Genomic DNA, 17187 nt, shown 5'->3' on the forward strand with positions numbered 1-17187 from the left:
GCAACCCAACACCTTCATAGTAGTCTTCAAATTTTTTTGCTGGTATTGGCTTGGTCATCATGTCGGGCCAATTTAGGTTGGTGTGCACTTTGACAAGTTCGAGCTGTTTATCCTCTATTACATCCCAGATCTAGTAATATCTTACATCAATATGTTTATGCGAGAGTGATAGGCCGAGTTCTTTGCTAAGTGAATTGCGCTTCGATTGTCACATTTCAACTTGTACCTGTCTTACTCATGGCCGAGTTCAAAAAAGAATTTCTTCATCCGTATTATCTCCTTGCAAGCTTCAATCGCCAATCACGGTTGTTGATAGTGCAGCACACTTTTATAATTTTGATTGCGAGGAGACAACACCTTATGCAAATGTCATTTGGTAACCCGTCGTCGACTTTCTCAAGTCGGCATCTCCCTTTAAATCAGCATTTGTAAAACCTTCCAGCTCAGCTTTACCATCTCCAAAGCAGAGGCATAAACTTGTCGTTCCTCTGAGATACTTGAAGATTCACTTGACAACTTCCCAAAGCTTCTTGCTGGGGTTAGACAGATACTGGCTTACCATTCCATCAGCGTACGCCAAGACGAGTCTCATACATACCATTGTATAGATCAAACTTCTGACGGTAGACTGGTACGAGATCTTCAACTTATTGTCGTTTTGCTCATCAAACCTCTGACATTATCTGTGACTCAATTTTATGTATCCAGCTAGTGGGTTCTCACTCTCTTGGCCTTGTCCACGCTGAATCTCTTCAAAATTTTCTTAATGTATTTTTTTTTAGATAACCACAGGAGCTTTCTTTGACGGTCTCTTATAATTCTGATTTCGAGAATTTGCTTGTAGGGCTAACGTCCTTTATAGCAAAGGACGAGCTCAACACTTTCTTTAAGGCGGTAATCCTCATTTTATCTTAATGTACAATAAACATATCATCAACTTATAAAAGTCAAATAAGAAAGTCTCTAGCATCATACCTATTAACAAATACATAGTGGTCGACCTCCATCTTGAACTTTTGCTTAGTCGTGAAGGATTCAAATTTCTTATACCATTGTCGAAATGTTTGTTTAAAATCGTATAGACTCTTCTTCAAACGACAGACCATATTTTCTTTACTTGGAGCTCAGAACCCTTCAGGTTGCTCCATATAGATTTCCCTTAAAAATCGTCGTGAAGGAATATGGTCGTCACGTCCATTTGCTCAACTTCTAAGTACATTGAGGCTACCACAACTAATATAGTTCAAACCAAATCATTTTCACAATAGGAGAGAAAATTTCTTTAAAATCAATTCATTTCTTTTGATTGCGTTCTTTCATGACAATTTTGGCCTTGTATCTGGGCCTTTGGCCATTCTCTTCATGCTTAATTTTATAAACCATTTATTTTTCAAAATTATTCTCCATTGAGACAGCTCAATCAACTCATAAGTCTGATTTTCATGCAATGACTTCATCTTGTCCTGCATTGCTTTCTCCCATTCTTTCTTATCGGAGCTCGTCATAGCCTCATCATAGCTTTGGGGTTCTCCATCTTTAGCAACAACTGTATATTTGTTAGGTGGTATCTTGTGGAAGGTCGTCTCACTCTAGTAAAGTGTGTAGGTTGTATCTCAGGTTGTGAGTCTGGCTCTTCATTCGCATATCGGACCTATGGATGACCTGCTTCAACTTGTCTTTTTTCATCACCTACAGCAGGTGGTTCTGCTTGTTGGTCATTTTCATCTATATTTTCTTGACCATTTTCTCCCCTTGTTTCTACTCTGACGGGAAGGACAAGTTCTTCACTTTGGACAACAACCTAGACTTTTGGCTTCTAGATGTCTTCGATAGTCTCGTCTTTGTGGAAGATAATACCTCGACTTATCACAATTTTCTTGTTGCCTTTCATCATTGGGAATATGCACGAAAACTCTGCATCCAAATACTTTCAAGTGGTTATATGAAGCTTTCTGCCTTGACCATACTTCTTCAAGGATTTCTCCTTCGAGTGGTTGTGATGGTGATAGATTGATCAAATCAACAACAATTTGGACCGCTTCTCCCCAAAATAATTTTGGTAACCCAACATGGGACAACATACTTCAGACCATTTTCTTCAATAATGCAATTCATATTCTCATCCACTTCATTAAGCTGAGGAGTCATGAGTGGCGTCTTCTCAAGTCTTATCTCGGTCTTTCAACAGTAAGTGTTAAAAGGGCCGCAATATTCACCTCTGTTATCAGAACGGACCACCTTCAGCTTCAGCTTATTGCTAGTCTCTCTTTACACCATAGTACGGAATTCTTTAAAGGCTTGGAGTACCTGGTCTTTAGACTTCAACAAATACACTCACACTTTGCGAGAATGGTCATGAATAAAGAGAGAAAATATTGAGTCCCACCAAGTGATCTCTCTGACATGAAGAATATGTCAGTGTGGGATGCTCCGGTCTCATTAAAGAAACACGGTGCTGCTTTTCAGCTAAGCAGTGCATACAACTCTCCAACACTTTGTCCTTCAACCCAGTCAAGACTCCCTTCTTATTCAAAATTTAAAGCCCCTTTTTTTGCTCATATGGCTGAAGCGCTTGTGCCACAACTTTATGTTAAGTCTGTATCGGATAGAGTTGGCTTCTCTACCATTTATTTTTCCTTGCATTATGTTCAAGGAGTCTTCCTTCTTGCCTTAGGCAACCACCAAGTTTCCCTTGGCCAATTTCCTTCTTCTGCTTCCAAATAAATCACTAGCCCGACATCATCAAATTTTTCTACCGATATTAGGTTCAGCTGCATGTATGGTACATGACTTACTTCCTTCAACATGAGTCGACAGCCGACGTCTGTGGTCAAGGTTACATCACTAACCCTAACAATATTAATGGTGACTTGATTTTCCATTTTTATTACACCAAATTCACCGTTACAATAGAAAGAGAAGAAGTCCATGCATATGATGACATGGAAGGAGGCACCTGAATCAAAAATACAGACATAATCATCGTAGACAACATTCAAAAAATTATCCTCATCTAAGAGGAAAACCTTGACACCAGTGTGGGTAGCCACCACAATGATGCTCTTGTGTTCTTTCTTTTTGGGCTCTATCAGATCTGATTCTATATTGCCGCTATTATGGTCTTTCTTCAAAGTCCAGCAGTCAGTCTTCTTGTGGTCGAGCTTCCCACAATAGAAGCAAGTTAATTCGTATTCTGGCCTAGACCAACCTTTGGACTTGTCATGACTCTGACTTTTGCTACGACCTCGGAAGTCATACATTCATCGATTCTCAGACGTGCTAGATATACCTCATTCTCTTCTCCTAGTTTTTTCTTTCATGAGACTGTCTGTCACAAAGTCCATTGTCAATTTTCTCTCAAGAGCCGAGTTGCTTAGAGTAACTACTAGAGTATCCCAACTTTATGGCAGCAAACTGAGGAGTAAGAGATCCTGGAGTTTGTCATAAATTATCATTTCAGCTTTAGAGAGTTGGTTTACAATGCCTATGTATGTGTTGAGGTGTTCAACCGTGCTCATGTCATCCTTGTGTTCGAGCTTCACAAGTCGACAAATCAGGTGCGCTTTGTTCCTGGGAGTCTTCTTCAATATCATGAACTCCAGCTTCATCCATAACTCATGCGCATTGGTGAACTGGGACACATGCTCAAATAGGCTTTTGTCAATATACTTCTTGATCATGACAACGGCTTTTCTATTTAGGATTTCCCATTCCTTCTCATTTTTTCCTTCCAGCATCTCGACATTGAGGATGGGCTCGTATAGGTCCTTGCAGAATAAACGATCCTCCATCGTCGATCTCCACTAAGTAAAATTATCTACCGTGAGCATAAACATGTCTCCGCTATGAGCAATACCACTGGTCTCCATCTTGTCTCGTCAAAGCCCTTCAAACTCGGGCTCTGATACCACTTTTAGGATTGGGTTCTGCAGTCAGCGCTGAAGCGATTCACAAGTCGGCACGTCGAGCTCGCAACTTGGAATTTCGAAGTCGACCTAAAGTCACCAGGTCAGCCAAAACGCAAAAGCAAAGAAAATGCAGAAATGAGATATGGAGAGTAAAACAACAAATTTTAATGTGACAAATATTCTCTAACACAGAGAAGTAAAAACTACGGGATTTAATCCATAAAATCTTCTATTATGAATATTATAATATCCCAAACTTAAGCATTTAATTGATTAATTTTAATTAAATAATTAAGCATGTTTTAGTGAGTAAAATTAAGTAAAAGACTTAATTAAATGAATCGGAGTCACTTAGAGTTAAAAAGTGTACTCAGTGAAAATTAAGGGGTATAAATGGGTACTGGCGAAAGTACCCAAAATATAAAAATAAAAATAGTAATATTCCTAGAATAATATTCCAGACTTTTGGGTAAAGTTTGGTAATTAATGGAGTTGAATAGATAGACGAACCAATACCCGCTTAAAGTCACTTAACCTATGTTAAGTGACTAAAGAACAAAGAAGAACCCATTTCCCCCCCATTGCCCGTCGACAGCAAACAGAAAGGAGGAGAAGAGAAGAGAGGGAGAAGAGAGGAAGAAGGAGGGAAAACCTAGTGGGAGCAAATCCCAACCGTTTTGGGTGATTCAAAAGCCTAAACTACTCTAAATCTTCCCCTTTTTCATAATCCTAGCTTGGTTTTGAGTGGGAGTCCTTGTGGAGAGAGATATTGGTCCCCAAAGATTCGCCCCTTTTGAGAAGTGTGGGGTTTTGGGAGTTTCTACCTCCATGGAAGCTTGAGGAACGCTCATTCCTCTATTGTGTGATCATTGGTGGTAAGTTTCCACTCTCTTTCACATGATTCTTGGAGATTTGCATGAGTTTAGGGTTAATGAATAGTGTTTTAGGGTTTTTATGAAATGTTGAGTAGATTGGCTATGTTCAAGGAAGAATGAGGCTTAGAGTATGTTGTGAAAAATGCTAGGAATGACATTTAATCGGTAGAAATGAGTTTATAGTGTTATTTTAGTATGCTTTGATGTTTGGAGAAATCTAGGCTTGGAACTATGGATTTCCTTGCATTGTTAGCATTGTTTGATTGTATTCCTTGTGTTGATAGGATTGAGGCAAGAGGACCAAGTGGAGTGACCAACCCTTGGGGTTGTGTGCAATTGAGGAAAGCTCAAAGAGCAAGGTAAACCTTTGGACCTTGTGGTTGATCCCATTGAGTGTTCCACCATACTCCGTTGAGGAGAAATGGTTTATGAGATGTGATATGTAATTATGATAGTGATTGTATGCATTGATTCATGCATTGATACATGTTATGATTGATTGATGATTATTGGTTGATGTTTGATTGTTTAAGAGTAATTGAGGAATGATTATAGAAGTAGCAATAATGAATGAGGTAATGGTTGAGGATTGTGATTGAGGTTATGAGTGATAGTATTATGATGAGGATGATTGGTAGGAACTTCCCTTGGAAACAGCCCTATGTGGATCTCCATGTGATGAGCCTAAGAGGAACAACATGTGGATCCCTCTTGGAGGTTCCTAGATTGAGGAAAGGACTTCCCTTGGAAACAGCCCTATGTGGATCTCCATGTGGTAAGAGCCTAAGAGGAACAGCCCTATGTGGATCCCTCTTGGAGGTTCCTAGATTGAGGAAAGGACTTCCCTTGGAAACAGCCCTAGGTGGATCTCCATGTGGTAAGAGCCTAAGAGAAACAACCCTTTGAGGATCTCTCTTGGAATAGATTGAGGAAAGGACTTCCCTTGGAAACAGCCCTATGTGGATCTCCATGTGGTAAGAGCCTAAGAGAAACAGCCCATAGTGGATCTCTCTTGGAAGTCCATGTGATGCTTGTGGATAAGAATGTGTTAAGCTATTATGATTATGTGTACATCAAAGTGAACCTTAGGGTGGAGTGATCTCCAAGGACCTCTGGTTTACTGTGATATATTCGTATATCTCACCCCGTGTTGTGGGGCATCATTTCAGGTACTGATAGAGGTGAGGTTGATCGAGGCAAGAAGCGTGAGTAGACTGTACCTGATAGCTGGACATGTTGAGTTGCATGCCATTTAGCATTGCTATATGTATATTTTGATGCCACATGATGTATTTTGGAGGACTTAGTGCATGATCATTGTAGTAGTAATGGGTATCTGATACAGGGTTACTTGCTTTGATCATGTTCATTTTGTAGCTAAGTCCTTTGGCATGTATATGAGATTTGTAATTAAGACATGATGTAATATTGTAAGTAATGAAGATATTGGTGTATGATGCTTACTGTAAGTTAAATGCATGAATGTATTTTTATGTATTGGATATGTTGAGCTGGAAAGTCAATTAGGTACCTTGTGCTAAGTTGGGAAACGTTGAGAAAACAAAGGTTATGCTGCCTAATTTCCGTTAAATCAATGATGAGAGGATGAGAGTTAAGCAATGATATAGGGATATCACAAGCTTGTTAAATAGGTTGTAAAATGTGTAGGATTGATTTCCCAAGAAAGATGCATGAAAAATATGAGTATAGGAAATTGCCCAGAAGAGGGGGCTTAAGCCTGCAAATGGAGGCTTAAGCCTGCTCAGGGGGCTTAAGCGCCCAGGAGGGGGCTTAAGCGCCCTGATGCACCTGTGAAGACCAAAACTTTCTGCCGCCTGGGGCTTTAGCGCCCAAAATGGGGGCTTAAGCGCCCAGGTAGCGCGCTTAAGCGCCCTGGAGCGAGCTTAAGCGCCCTTGGTGGCTAAAAATGTAAATTCCCTCTGTCTGTGGGCGCTTAAGCGCCCTGGAGTGCGCTTAAGCGCCCTGCCCGCGTAGTTTTTCAGCATACACCTGAGTTAGTAAAATTGTCATAACTTGAGCTACAGAGCTCCAAATGAGGAGCGGTTTGAAACCACGCGTAGCTAACGAAGAGATCTACAATATAGTAGAAGTTGGGAAATAAATAAGAATTAAATTAATGGTTTAAAAATGGAATAAGAACATGATGTTAAGCTTGGTTTATCTGATTCCGCAAGGTAATATGGTTATGATCACGCAATTGGCTATTTTAAATTCGGCGTCGTTTTAAAAAGAAAAACTTATCTGGATTTTAATTGAGCCAATGTGATTGTAACTGCGCTTAATATCATAATGCGATGTTAACAAACCGGTTCTAGAACGGGGCGTTACATTTTATGGTATCAGAGCAGTTTCGTAGGGAATAACTGTTAGCTATTGTTGAGTATGCTTAGTGTTTGATGTTTTATAGTTGTTTTAGTACTCTTTATGATTATTGCATTTGTGATCACTAAGTGTGGGCCTGATCAACTCACTTCTTTGTGTAACATGTGTAGTGACATGACGAGGAACCGAAACAACCCCGGACCATCAAACACCAATGCTCAGCCAGAACCTGTTTTGGCTGCTCTTGTGAGGCTTAGAAGTGGCCGTGGGGCAACGAGCGTACAGCCTGATCCCGTGGCTGAAGCTCTTGCAGCCGTTCAGAGGGAGTTGGCTGCTAGCAGGCAAGCCAATGAAAATCTGATGAAAACAAATGAAGACTCGCGGACTGCTATGGCCGCGATGATGACCGAGTTGAGGACGTTGAGGGGTCCTAGGCCCGTGAACTGGCAACCCACTCCTCCTCCTCACACTGCTACGCCTTCTCCACCTCCTTCACAGGAAGATGGTGCAGTGGGTAACAATGAAGGTGAGGGTAGTCACCACTCTGGAAGTCGGAGTCATCACACTGAGGTTCGTCAACCTCGAGTTGAAAATGTCGGTGATCATGAAGTGGAGGAAAGAAGATTGATGGCTTTCTGAAAACACAAACCTCCTTCTTTTAAGGGAGGTTATGAGCCAATGGCGGCTGCGAAATGGCTCCAAGCTATGGAGAAGATATTCAGGGTGATGAGGTGCCTTGATGCAATGAAGTTGGCCTACTTTGTTTATATGCTGGAAGAGGAAGCGGAAGATTGGTGGACCAATACCGTGCAGCCATTAGAAGCTGAAGGCCGGGAAATCACCTGGCGGTTGTTCGAGACATTGTTCTTGGATAACTATTTTCCTAGGGAGGCTAGGGAACAGAAACAGAATGAGTATAACGATCTCAAGCAAGGGTCGATGACAATTGACCAATATTTCGCCAAGTTCAATGAATTGGTGAAATATGCTAACTATGGGAGAGCCTTACCCATTCCGGCCGAGATGACCTCTAAATTTCAATGGGGTCTAAATGAGAAGATGTCTCGAAAGATGTCAAATTGTGACATCCGAGAGTTTAGTAGATTCGTGAACCAATGCCGGAAGGTGGAAGAAGTTTATGGTGTGCTGAAAAGTAAGAAGTCCTCCGAGGCACAAGCATCTGGTGCTAGTGGAGCAACTGGCTCTACTTCAGAAAAGGGTAAGAAGATGGATGACAGGAATATTAAAGAAAGATTACAAGCTAAACAATCTGAGGAAAAGTTTAAGAGAAGCGGGAGTCAACAGAGTTGGGACAATGAAAGACCTCTTGTGCCCCAGTGTGACAACTGTGGGAGGCATCACAAGGGCGTTTGTTTGATGGGTCAAAACGTATGTTTCAAGTATGCTAGACCTGGTCACTATGCGAGGGATTGTCCCCAGATCGTGGGACAAGTTGCTCATGTGCAAGTGGTCTCTGGTCTTCCAGCAGCGGCACATGTTAGCACTTCGACCCAACCCCAGCTAGAGAGGTTCCCATACTTGACGGGAGGTATGACGCATGTAGATTAATATGACATGCATAGTTTATTGAGGTTGGAGCCACACATGCTTAGACTGTGGACTCAATTATGATTGTGTGATTCGTTATGTCTAGTAATTAAAGACTAGACTATGTATTGATTGCTAAAAGATGGTAAGTTGTATGCAATGACCTTTCCATGGATGTAGTGGTAGTATTACCTCCATGAGGATAATATCCTATGAGATAGAGAATTCTCATTAAAGGTCTAGATTGAGGGGAACTTCCCTTGGAGTTAGCCTTCGGGACCTCCTTGTCAGATACCTAAGAGAAACAGCCCATAGTGGATCTCTCTTGGAAGTTCCATCAGATGAGATTTTATGTATGAGGTTATTAGTAGGACCGCAGAAGGTAGTGAATAGGTATGACCCTGGAGGAAAACGAAAGATAAAAGTGCTTGAACATATTAGTATCACCTAATTATAAAACATAGATTGAATCATGAATGAAACATTTCATCTTATGATAAGATGATGAGGAAAAGAGGAACTCATTAATAGGGTAACTTCGGGAACACAAGAAGAGTTCTCCGATAAATCCATAGATGATTGAATGAGTGGTTTTGTCGATTTTGAGGACAAAATCGTTAAAAAGGTGGGGTGAATATAATATCCCAAACTTAAGCATTTAATTGATTAATTTTAATTAAATAATTAAGCATGTTTTAGTGAGTAAAATTAAGTAAAAGACTTAATTAAATGAATCGGAGTCACTTAGAGTTAAAAAGTGTACTCAGTGAAAATTAAGGGGTATAAATGGGTACTGGCGAAAGTACCCAAAATATAAAAATAAAAATAGTAATATTCCTAGAATAATATTCCAGACTTTTGGGTAAAGTTTGGTAATTAATGGAGTTGAATAGATAGACGAACCAATACCCGCTTAAAGTCACTTAACCTATGTTAAGTGACTAAAGAACAAAGAAGAACCCATTTCCCCCCCCATTGCCCGTCGACAGCAAACAGAAAGGAGGAGAAGAGAAGAGAGGGAGAAGAGAGGAAGAAGGAGGGAAAACCTAGTGGGAGCAAATCCCAACCGTTTTGGGTGATTCAAAAGCCTAAACTACTCTAAATCTTCCCCTTTTTCATAATCCTAGCTTGGTTTTGAGTGGGAGTCCTTGTGGAGAGAGATATTGGTCCCCAAAGATTCGCCCCTTTTGAGAAGTGTGGGGTTTTGGGAGTTTCTACCTCCATGGAAGCTTGAGGAACACTCATTCCTCTATTGTGTGATCATTGGTGGTAAGTTTCCACTCTCTTTCACATGATTCTTGGAGATTTGCATGAGTTTAGGGTTAATGAATAGTGTTTTAGGGTTTTTATGAAATGTTGAGTAGATTGGCTATGTTCAAGGAAGAATGAGGCTTAGAGTATGTTGTGAAAAATGCTAGGAATGACATTTAATCGGTAGAAATGAGTTTATAGTGTTATTTTAGTATGCTTTGATGTTTGGAGAAATCTAGGCTTGGAACTATGGATTTCCTTGCATTGTTAGCATTGTTTGATTGTATTCCTTGTGTTGATAGGATTGAGGCAAGAGGACCAAGTGGAGTGACCAACCCTTGGGGTTGTGTGCAATTGAGGAAAGCTCAAAGAGCAAGGTAAACCTTTGGACCTTGTGGTTGATCCCATTGAGTGTTCCACCATACTCCGTTGAGGAGAAATGGTTTATGAGATGTGATATGTAATTATGATAGTGATTGTATGCTCATGCATTGATTCATGCATTGATACATGTTATGATTGATTGATGATTATTGGTTGATGTTTGATTGTTTAAGAGTAATTGAGGAATGATTATAGAAGTAGCAATAATGAATGAGGTAATGGTTGAGGATTGTGATTGAGGTTATGAGTGATAGTATTATGATGAGGATGATTGGTAGGAACTTCCCTTGGAAACAGCCCTATGTGGATCTCCATGTGGTTAGAGCCTAAGAGGAACACAGCCCTATGTGGATCCCTCCATGTGGTTAGAGCCTAAGAGGAACAGAGGTTCCTAGATTGAGGAAAGGACTTCCCTTGGAAACAGCCCTAGGTGGATCTCCATGTGGTAAGAGCCTAAGAGAAACAGCCCTTTGAGGATCTCTCTTGGAATAGATTGAGGAAAGGACTTCCCTTGGAAACAACCCTATGTGGATCTCCATGTGGTAAGAGCCTAAGAGAAACAGCCCATAGTGGATCTCTCTTGGAAGTCCATGTGATGCTTGTGGATAAGAATGTGTTAAGCTATTATGATTATGTGTACATCAAAGTGAACCTTAGGGTGGAGTGATCTCCAAGGACCTCTGGTTTACTGTGATATATTCGTATATCTCACCCCGTGTTGTGGGGCATCATTTCAGGTACTGATAGAGGTGAGGTTGATCGAGGCAAGAAGCGTGAGTAGACTGTACCTGATAGCTGGACATGTTGAGTTGCATGCCATTTAGCATTGCTATATGTATATTTTGATGCCACATGATGTATTTTGGAGGACTTAGTGCATGATCATTGTAGTAGTAATGGGTATCTGATACAGGGTTACTTGCTTTGATCATGTTCATTTTGTAGCTAAGTCCTTTGGCATGTATATGAGATTTGTAATTAAGACATGATGTAATATTGTAAGTAATGAAGATATTGGTGTATGATGCTTACTGTAAGTTAAATGCATGAATGTATTTTTATGTATTGGATATGTTGAGCTGGAAAGTCAATTAGGTACCTTGTGCTAAGTTGGGAAACGTTGAGAAAACAAAGGTTATGCTGCCTAATTTCCGTTAAATCAATGATGAGAGGATGAGAGTTAAGCAATGATATAGGGATATCACAAGCTTGTTAAATAGGTTGTAAAATGTGTAGGATTGATTCCCCAAGAAAGATGCATGAAAAATATGAGTATAGGAAATTGCCCAGAAGAGGGGGCTTAAGCCTGCAAATGGAGGCTTAAGCCTGCTCAGGGGGCTTAAGCGCCCAGGAGGGGGCTTAAGCGCCCTGATGCACCTGTGAAGACCAAAACTTTCTGTCGCCTGGGGCTTTAGCGCCCAAAATGGGGGCTTAAGCGCCCAGGTAGCGCGCTTAAGCGCCCTGGAGCGAGCTTAAGCGCCCTTGGTGGCTAAAAATGTAAATTCCCTCTGTCTGTGGGCGCTTAAGCGCCCTGGAGTGCGCTTAAGCGCCCTGCCCGCGTAGTTTTTCAGCATACACCTGAGTTAGTAAAATTGTCATAACTTGAGCTACAGAGCTCCAAATGAGGAGCGGTTTGAAACCACGCGTAGCTAACGAAGAGATCTACAATATAGTAGAAGTTGGGAAATAAATAAGAAGTAAATTAATGGTTTAAAAATGGAATAAGAACATGATGTTAAGCTTGGTTTATCTGATTCCGCAAGGTAATATGGTTATGATCACGCAATTGGCTATTTTAAATTCGGCGTCGTTTTAAAAAGAAAAACTTATCTGGATTTTAATTGAGCCAATGTGATTGTAACTGCGCTTAATATCATAATGCGATGTTAACAAACCGGTTCTAGAACGGGGCGTTACAAATATCGGGATTATAAAGGATTCAAACTTTCCTAGTCACACTAAAGGTACACTCAAACTTCAATAACAATGGTGGTTAGAAGATTCTTCTCTAAAGAGGCCTCACACTCGATCTTCTCTTAAGAGGATTTCACACTCTCAAAAATATCTCAGGTAATCTATTGCAAAAGGTTTCTTATGATTATAAAGGTGAAGAGAAATGTTACACCTTCTTCAAGAATCTTCATCAATAATGAGGTGGGTACATTCATTGAGGTGGTTGTTAAGATATTGGATCATGCGCCCATATATATGGTGCATGCTTAGCCACCAAAAAATGGAGATAAATATCCCAACAAATTGTTGGGTTAATATTGGATACTGATTTAAAAAGTATACATTTATATTACGTATGATTAAAAGTTTTCATTTTTGTGTGTGGCTAAAATACAACTTACCCCCTTAAACTTTGGTCATGCTTCAAATTACCACATTGTACTTTTAATTGTTTCAATTAACCCCTCATAGTTTATGATGATAACAAATTAACATATTTGTTAAAATTTTGTCTAACAGTGTTAATTTTTTTTTAACAATAGGACATTTTTAGCTCCTAAGGAGAAAGTACACTCATAAATACATGATAAATATCTGAATTCTGAACCACTTCTTCAGACGAAAAATAAAATGCACTTTAACAAATACTGATATATTAGGATACAATTTAAAAATAGTAATTGAACACGAAATGTTACTTAAGCTGAGCTTTAACTCCTGATTTCTTGAACCCTTCTGCAAATCTCCTTTGGTTTTCCTATGGAAAACTCAATTTCTTTGTTTTGAGCATCAAAGTTTGAACTTTTCTATTCTAGGGTGACCCGATCGGAATAGCAAGTCACCATTTTTTTATTTCCAAGCTCATCTTAAATGCCCAACATCTTGTTCTTGATGTTTAAGATTCATGTATCAAATTCTTAGTGAAATATTCTTTGGTAGGTGTATGATCAATTGCGATGTTAGACGCAGGACCCATTTAGTTCAACCCTTCTCAGTTGCTTTCCTTTATTGGCTCTACTATGTTTCATGATTTCTAACCCCCTCTTAGTTTCGGATTATTAAAGTATATCATCGCTATATATTATTACTATTATTATCTGCAATATTTTATGGTTGTGTTTAGTGTCTGGTTTCCTGCGAACAAGTGTCCATCTTCTTTGTTTAACTTTTGAATAATTGTAAGCTTGTATTGGTCTCTCTCTCTCTCTTACATGGCTTCCTCAAGTGGAACATCTTCAGGATAATCTCTTTTAGGTTTGAATGGGCTTTCAGGATCAAATGTGAGCTTTCTGGATTTTAGATAGAGAGGGAATAAAGGTATTCTACTATTGTTTATTTCTTTTAGGTTTTAGTAAATGGAGAAATTGTAAAGAACTATAAAGAACTACCTAAATGTTTTCAAAAACATAAGCAATGCAACGATTCAAACTTCCAAGGTTCCCTTAAAACTCCTAACCAGAATTTGAATGTAGAAGAGAAGGAGAAAAACTCTACACAAGAGTATCAAATGCAAATAAGGGAAGAGAATAAATTAAGGATTTAAGATTAATATTGTTAGTCAAATTTTAATAGATATGTTAATTTGTTTTTGTAACAAAGTACAAGGGGATTAATTAAAACAGTTTAAAGTATTAATTTAAAACATGATCAAAGTTAATGGGGGTATCTTGCATTTTACCCTCTCTTTTTTAACAAAAGTTTATATTGAGGAAAGTCACACCCTATGCATAATAGACATGAAGAAGAACACCCATTTCATTAGGATTTAAATGGCTAATGTACATGAAAGTCATGTATAGGATAGGCAAATAGTAATTAAGTCCCGATTTAGAATTAGTCTTATAAATAATTTAAAGAGTTGATACTTTTAAAAATATCCGAGATTGACTTGTCTCAAGGAGATAATTACGATCAGAATAAAAAAAAATTAGAATTCATTCCTTTATAATCTTATTCAACTGTAGAATGGGAATAGAATTTTCATTGCAGTTTATTAATTCATATTATTATTCTACATATCTTCGTTTTTTGCACCTACCGTTACCTAAAAGTGGGAGCATGTCTATTAGTCAAATACCTACTTGAACATTTGTCCATCACAAGACTCGATTAAATATAATCATTAAATTGACAAATCATATTGAATTATCTAGTCTCATATTTATATTTTTTGTCAATCAATTAATCATAAAGGGCAGTTTTGTATTTCTAGGAGGAAGATGTTCTCCCACAGTCCCACTACTAACTTAGCATAAACATAAGCAACTTATTCGCTGCCCTGTTTGGGAAACGGGGAAAAAGTATTTTAAAGCTAAGGTAAAAGTGCAAAATGTAGCTAGCATTATATAGCAGGTGGGTCCCCACACAAACTAAACAACTGGATGATAATTATATTCTCGACCTTCTAAAGTTAAAGATTTCTTTTCTCCTAGCCCACCTAATGACTTTATTATAAAAAAACTTCACCTCATATTTCATTCCGGAAACAGTTTAAATTAATGAAAACAAAATAAATATTCTGCAGCCAATCATGTAGTGCTATTATTTGTATGTTCTTTTCCTTCCTAGGACTAAATTGTTAACTATTATCTAAGAATTTTATAATGAGTTCGAATATTGAGAGTTATAATTTCTAAACAAGATGGAGAAATACAAATTTAAAATCAGATTAGTCAATTTCATTAGAACTTCGGACATAAGATGGTATAAAAAAAAAAAAAAAATGTTAACCGTTATAATAAAATTCGTGAATAGTCAAAGAAATTGAAAACTCAATGGCTCTGTTAATGTTATTTCATTGTCAAAGTGGGGATGAGATGTTTGATAATAAAAGTGGTATAGTAGTACACTCTATTTATTAATGACCACTGATGATGCGGTCAGACTCAATTTCTTCGTCCAACATCTTTGTGCGACTACTTGAATACTTATCAACGACACAGTGGGAAGCAAAGAGATTAGAGAAGATTAAAGAGAAGGATAATCGTGTGTGCAAACACGTCCACTATCATCTACTTCTCATGGCTTCCTAAGCATATACGTAAATTTCCATCATTCACACACCTTTCAACTAGCATCTAGTTGAGATCTTTGGGTCCCGTTGTGTATGTGGGACTAGTTTTGTCTGTGCTTGAGAACGCGTGTGAGACACAAGAGAAGCAAAAGGGAATGGACTCATTAATGGTCAACGAATTAGCATATTACTTGTTAAGAAACAAGTAAAAGGGTTTGAAATTATTGTATGAGAAGAAAGGACCCAATGATCAAATTTTTAAGTGTATAATTATGATATAACCTATTGCCATGTTTGACTAACATTGATGGTGAAGGTTATCAAAGGAGGGATTTCTAATTTTTTAATTTTTTGGAGCTTTTTCTTTTTGGTTCAACGAGTGTAGCCAAACGCTCACCCACTTCAGGATTCCCTCCCACTATTGTTATCTTTTAGTTCCTTTCTCCTCCCCTAAAAAGGGGAGGTTTCTATAATTATATAGCTTTTCTTTCAGGAAAAAAGCTTAAAAAACCATCAACTACGCATTTATGGGAATGCAAGGATTGCTAGTGCTCCTAGGCTCTATATATGGGGCAACTTAGGGAGGCTTTTTATGTGAGCAGGCGGGGGTGTTTGAACTGCCCTTTTTCATGATTGTGATTGTGATTTTGATTTGTGAATTTTCCTTCTTCAACTTAATATGTGACTCTATGATGAGAAGATGCCATATGTCGCCAAAACCAATGGTTGCCACCGAATGGTGCTGATGCACTAGGAGGTGCTACAGTTAGCATTTAGCAGTGTCACATTTTAATAGATGACACTCCAGTTGATTTTCATGAGGGACCCAACGGTTCTTGGCAATTAAACTTTCGTCTATACAATATTACTTTTTTACGTGTCTCAAATATTGGCCATTTTACATTTTCAGGATTCAGGACAACTGCTTTTAGATAATTGTCCCTTTGAAAACCTAAAATCTTGCAATTTAGTTTAGACCCATCAAAGTTGTTATTTTAGGGACTTGAATTTCACTTCAAAATTTGACGGATCAGTTGACATGGAGGAGCAACCAGCTGTTCCAGCACATACAGAAAAAGTGGGTATTAAGTGGACTAAGACTGCTACCCCAATATAATGCACAGTTCAAGTATCCACCACATATACAAATGCACAGTTCAAGTATTTGAGGGGATATTAATGGTTTTCGCTAGAGGTACACTAGTCCAATGTGTATATTTTCTTAGCCGACAGTATCACGGACCAATGAAAAAAACTTGAATTTTTCAGCGGCTATCTCTCTTTCTTTTCTTTTTTTTAAGGTGGAGCCCTGCAATTGTTTTCTATTACAAAATTCAGAACTACCCAAAAAAAAAAGGCAGCAGCTTGCTTTTTTCGCCCACACCTTCTGCCTATCCATCTCTGTTTTTAAGTTGGTTCATTTGCTTGCTTGGTTTGGCAATCAGTACGATGTACAAACCTGCTCCATTTACTTAATGGATCCACAATTTGCTCAGAAGGTTTTGGCACTTTAATGTGCAGAACCTTTGAACACAATACATATTCGGGTAGGGAATAGGCCCACGCTATGGATTGTAAAGTCTTTAGTGCACTCATTTACAGCACTGTGGCTTGATGGCCTTTAACTGTAAAGGCGGCGGCGGCCGGTGTATTCTCAATAACAACTTTATGCAGTTACGGCAAAAGTTAGATACTGAAGAGTTATGACAGAAGAAGCCGAAATTCAGAGGAGCTGGAAAAGTGGTTTCAAGTGTCCTAGCTGTCACTCAACCTTTAAAAATGGGATGAAAATGACAGTATGCCTGTAATGGAAAAAGTGAGAAAAACCAAGCTTTTCGAAGTGAAATTATTATTTATCTAATTACTAAAAACGACAATTAAGAAACAAAATCTTTTATTTCCCCACAACTTC

At 38.7% G+C, this 17187-nt stretch overlaps 2 long non-coding RNA genes across 2 annotated transcripts; both read left to right on the forward strand.

Moving 5' to 3' along the window:
- The first annotated feature begins 4760 nt into the window (after nt 1–4760).
- LOC133308677 (uncharacterized) lies at nt 4761–6219 on the forward strand. Its single transcript, XR_009751201.1, has 3 exons — nt 4761–4783; nt 5068–5142; nt 5953–6219. It is a non-coding gene; the product is annotated as an uncharacterized LOC133308677 (long non-coding RNA).
- Nucleotides 6220–9805: 3586 nt separating this feature from the next.
- On the forward strand, nt 9806–11255 carry LOC133308676 (uncharacterized). The gene is made up of 3 exons (XR_009751200.1): nt 9806–9943; nt 10228–10302; nt 11047–11255. It is a non-coding gene; the product is annotated as an uncharacterized LOC133308676 (long non-coding RNA).
- Nucleotides 11256–17187: the final 5932 nt, after the last annotated feature.

Source organism: Gastrolobium bilobum, unplaced genomic scaffold (assembly GCF_033153095.1).
Source record: "Gastrolobium bilobum isolate Gb01-03AN ecotype WA unplaced genomic scaffold, APGP_CSIRO_Gbil_v1 utg2170, whole genome shotgun sequence".
Taxonomy (NCBI): domain Eukaryota; kingdom Viridiplantae; phylum Streptophyta; class Magnoliopsida; order Fabales; family Fabaceae; genus Gastrolobium; species Gastrolobium bilobum.